This window comes from Pseudochaenichthys georgianus, chromosome 18 (assembly GCF_902827115.2).
Source record: "Pseudochaenichthys georgianus chromosome 18, fPseGeo1.2, whole genome shotgun sequence".
NCBI lineage: Eukaryota > Metazoa > Chordata > Actinopteri > Perciformes > Channichthyidae > Pseudochaenichthys > Pseudochaenichthys georgianus.
In genome coordinates, this window is record NC_047520.1 from 1,674,935 (window position 1) to 1,679,996 (window position 5,062).

General features: G+C 41.6%; 1 long non-coding RNA gene across 1 annotated transcript; it reads left to right on the plus strand.

Annotated features, from left to right (window-relative positions):
* The first annotated feature begins 311 nt into the window (after positions 1-311).
* LOC117463456 (uncharacterized) lies at positions 312-4,360 on the plus strand. The gene is made up of 4 exons (XR_004553919.2): positions 312-390; positions 1,002-1,124; positions 1,225-1,358; positions 4,030-4,360. It is a non-coding gene; the product is annotated as an uncharacterized lncRNA (long non-coding RNA).
* Positions 4,361-5,062: the final 702 nt, after the last annotated feature.

The window sequence follows — 5,062 nt, forward strand, 5'->3', positions numbered from 1 at the left end:
AACAGAGAGGGAAAAACTAAGAGACAGGGTCAGAGAGGCAGGAAGGGAGTGGAGCCTGATGGGGATACTGGGAACAGAAGGTGAGGGGGTAAGAGCTACCAGGAAGGCCATTCTTAAGTATTTGAGTGAAAAAGGATTGATTGGCAGAATTGAAAACAACGTAAACACAGTGGGATAATTGTACAAGTGCTGATAGGATGATATGTTGATACACGCTCTTGTACAGTAGGGGGCGGTATGCACCTTAAAGTTGTTTGCAATCCGCCGAAGAAGAAGAAGAAGAAGAAGAAGAAGAAGAAGAAGAAGAAGAAGAAGCAGCAGCATCCATGGAACGACCAGACACATGGCAGCAACGTTCCCTCTGCTTCATTCATTTCTCCTGTTCAACAGGTTAGTAGTGTGGACACAGATGTCATATTTCGATCTAAGAAGTGTGTTTGAAACTGTGTTATGTGTAGTTTAATGTCATTCTGTGAGCTACGCCACTAGCGTGTGGCTAATGGCGTCCGCTAGCTTCTTTAGCACAGGCTGTTGCCCCCTGAATAATGTAGGGCTCTACCATGTTACCATGTGTATGACTCCCGTGCACTAGTTTGGCTTACATTTCAAGTTTATTCTGTTTGTATAAATATGTGAAATGCTGGTCTGAGGTCATAATTGTTTATATTATTTAAATGCTAAAGCGCTAATGCTATGCTAATAGTGTGCCTGTACAACATAGCCATGTTAAAGTGAGTACAGTCAACCGGGTTGTGTGTGTTATCTGTAATCACTGTATTATATACTGTAAATGAAAAAGGCTTTAATCCTTCATGAAAGTCATAATATGGCATGTGGATTTATGTCCATTTTTTATTAGAGACAAATATGTCAAACGGTTATTTTGATTTGCTAAATGTATGTTTACATTCTCAGTTAGCTTCAGGCCTCACTGAGGCGAAGTATTGAGGTAGAAAGCTGGTGAAGCCATTTCCTGCTGTCATTATATTCTGTTTGCACAGATAATAAACCTGGTTGACAAGAAGGAAGTTGTTTTCATTCGACAACGCAGAGATACATGTGGCGTCAATCCAGACCGGTTACACAAAGAATGATTAGATAAATAGAGAAAACAGATATAATTTGTAAGTGAATTTATTAATTTGTTTAATACATTCTGGCTAGAACGACCACACAAACGGCAGCAACTTTCCCTCTGCTTCATTCTTTTCTCCTGATCAACAGGCTTATTATCTGATTACCAGCTCTGCACAGCGGACTTGTAAAACTAGCAGCAGTGGAGATGGAGCATCAGAACCTGGAGGCTTCTACTCTCCTGAAGAAGAAGAATACAGCAACAAGGATCCATTTGAAGATAGGTAAATGTAAATATTACAGTAATAGTGTACTTGCATCGTGTGGGTGTCAGGGTGTAACTTTGGTTTGAGAAGTGGGGGGGGGACAAAACAGGGGGCAATGAAACATTTTCTCAATTTAATTCCATTTCCTGCCTTTCTACAAATATATTAGGGACTATAGTGTTAACAAATCCAAGAAAAATGTGTAGTGTATATTAGGGTTAATTTCATTGACTAAAACTATGACGAAATATGTTCGTCATCGACCTTTTTTTTCATGACGAAAAACGAGACGGCACCGAGGGCAGTAAACAATAACTGCAAAAAAATCATCAGGCAATATCGTTGACGAAAAGTGACGAGACGAAAATGTAGTTTACTAAATAAAAACTATGCTAAAATCTCTCTTTACTTTCGTTGACCAAAAATGAGGAGACGAAATATTATTAAAGATAACGTTACATTTCTGATAGTCAGTTTTTCTCCCAGCAGTTCCATCTCCGGTGCTGCGGCAGAGCAGCAGCTGTGTGTGTCTGCGGTGCGCGCGGCGGTACATTTGAATTACACCGGGCAGCGGCACAATATGAACTGTCAGGAAGACTTGGGTCTAACTCATGGTCTAACTCAGGGGTGCCCAACCAGTCGATCGCGATCGACCGGTCGATCGCGGGGAGATTCCCAGTCGATCGCGAGATGTGTCTAAAAATAGAACAACAATATTCTATATCGTTAATGTCCTATAACATAATCTTCCTGTGCCAGAATAATGCACTTGAACGCATCAAAGCTTTGTGATTGGCCGGCGTGACCCCATGTGTCGGGGCGTGACTGGTGGGCAGTGGGCACTATTTCGCTGACGTTGTCCGTGTCAACAGGAGTGACAGTCCGCACACACACAAGACGCAATTATGGCAGAAGCAAAAGAGCCCAAAATATATAATTTTCACTCCGAGTGGGAGGATGATTATTTGTATCTATTCCAATTCAAAGTCCATCTGTCTCATCTGCAATGCGAGCGAGGCTTTATCGAAGAAGGGTAACTTAGGAGCGGCATTTCAAAACAGTGCACAGACGCTACAAGACGGAATTCCCTCCTGATTCTGCCCTACGCTCCAAAAGGGGAGGGGCCTGAGAGGACAGCTAAATGCACAGCAGTCCATTTTCACCAGGCCCAACAACAAGAGCAAGGCTGCTACCAGAGCATCTTATCGTGTCAGTCACGTTCTTGCGAAGATGGCGAAGTTGTGAAAGAAGCATTCCTGGAGGCTGCCGACCATCGCTGCCGACGCGCTTTTGGGGACAGTAAACAACAACAATAACAGCAGCATTTCAACAGGTTTTTGATATAATAAAAACTCAAGTTGGATACCGTTATTAATCACCTGTGAGTTTTAGCTTGTTTGAACTTAGTCATTATAATTATTGTACAAAATGGTATAAGAATGCAAACTTAAATTGATTATAGTCTATTATCAATTCAGGTTAAGAAACTAGTGTTGCTTGCATCCTATTTTAAAAAGGCATTTATTTTTATATTCTACTAAAATGCAACAAAAAAAGGGTTTGATTCTATTAATTGTGTCTTTTTTATTGCACTTTGGCAGCAGATTCCTGAGTAGCTTCAGATCTGAGTTGTCTTATTAGTAAGCCTCATTTATACTTTTGTAGCAACACTATTTTTATATAATGGCAAAGAAAGGGTTCAGAGTATTTTCTTTTTTCCCTGTGTCATATCCGGCAGCACTGTTCAATGTTTCTTGAAAACATTACCCACTGTAGTGACGTGTGCATAAACTCCAACTCTGTATCAACAACACTGTTGTGTAACTTCAGTTAAATACTTGTATGTGTGTAGATTAGAAAGAGGTAAGATAAAGGATCTGCAGTATTTTATGAAGTATTAATCGTACGAAGGTCAGTTGTATACAAGTAGAAGTGTGTATTTACCTGGTAGCAGGCTGTCAGTAATGGCTACGCCTCTCTATTTGGACTGGTAGATCTCGGCAGACTGGCAACTTTAAAAGTAGCTCTCAGGTCAAAAAAGGTTGGGCACCCCTGGTCTAACTCGTGGTCTAACTCAAGGTCTAACTCGTGGTCTAACTAACCTTATTTAACAGAAAATAAAATGGCAACAACAGGGCTTGGGAGCAGTGGTCGCACTCACGTTAACCGAATACCCCCCGTCAGCGTGAGTGATTGATACATTGTGCACTCGACGAATAATAATGGATTATGACGGAAATGTTACAATCCTGTCCATCAAAAGTCTAAAGCCACCACTGCTTGGGAGAAAGAGACAATGTGATATTTGGTATGGAGTCAGATTTGGGTCAATATTCTCGCGCGTAAAACAAGCTACTCACGAGCGGAAAATGTGCTTTAACACGCGCATAAAATGACCCTCGCGCGCAGATTAAACCCCCGCTCGCGGCTATACGCTCGCTCGCCGGAGTGTCAGCCTCGCGGAGTCCGTCTACGCGCCCGTGAAAAGTTTCTGGCACTTTGGGGCGGAGCCACTAGACTTTGATTGACAGCTGCAAGGAAGACCGGAGTTGCCAGGTTTGATAAATGCCTGAACTACCAAGAAACTCTAAGCTAGTAACCGGACTACATATAAATTCATAAAAATGCAGAGCCGTACAGGTTGACTTGTTCTCTTATATTGATAGCCTCTGTCTTTTTCAACTTTCAGGACATCCAAGAGCCAGAAGTTGACTGGGATGTTGCAGCAGATTATGGAGAAGATGTGGATGGGGTGGTAGTGGTCCCAGAATGTCAGTACCCCTTGGATGAACAGCAGCGAGCAGAGCTTCAGTGTCTAATGGATGAAAATGAAGGACAAACTGAAGAAGCAACAAGAAACCAATACCTCCTTTGCCGTGCTTACCTGGTCTAAATCTTCAGTCATGCTGAGACAAAGGGTCTGGCTGCAGGTCTTCATTCCAACAAAGCAGGAACACACCTGACTCGACTGATTCTGTCAACTGAACTGTCACATGTTGATTGCTCTAATAAACTAAAAAGGGCCACTGTCAAATGTGTTGTCTTTATTGGATATAACAAAAAGACTTCTAAGAATGAACAAACAAATTATTATTTAAATGGACAAAATAAAGATAAAAACAAGCAAACAATAAAGATATATTCCAACGGCCAGAGAAGCATTTTTATGAAATAATGCTATTACATTTCTTAAACTATTTACAATAATAATGCTGGTAGGATGACACGGTTTAGTGCAGGTTAAATTCAAACCCAGCAAGGATTGCCTCGGTCATGTTGACCTCAAATTCACTCGCCTTTTCAAAGTGGCGTGTAGGAATTGTGATGGCAGCTGAGCAAGCATTAACTATGGGGTAACACACTCCATGTTCCCCATACTTAAGATGACACTCATGATCAAACTGTACAGTCACTCTGAAGTTGCTCCTCTCTGCCTCCCCCAGAGGGGCCTGGCCAGTTACCCACTGACAAAAGGACTTGACAGTTGGAGGCTTGATGTCGCTGCATGTATTCAAATCTCTCCTTAGGATTCTCCTCTCCTTCAAAACAGAAATACCAAAAAGTAAAGTCAGCATGGAAATGCAGGATAATCAAACTAGAAATGACTTATAGGCTTGATGAGTGTGCCCCAATAAGAGGTCTACATTGTGCAAATAGTATTGAGTTTGACAGACACACATACATGTAAAATTGAAAAAGTGTTACCTTTGTCTTCCAGCTCC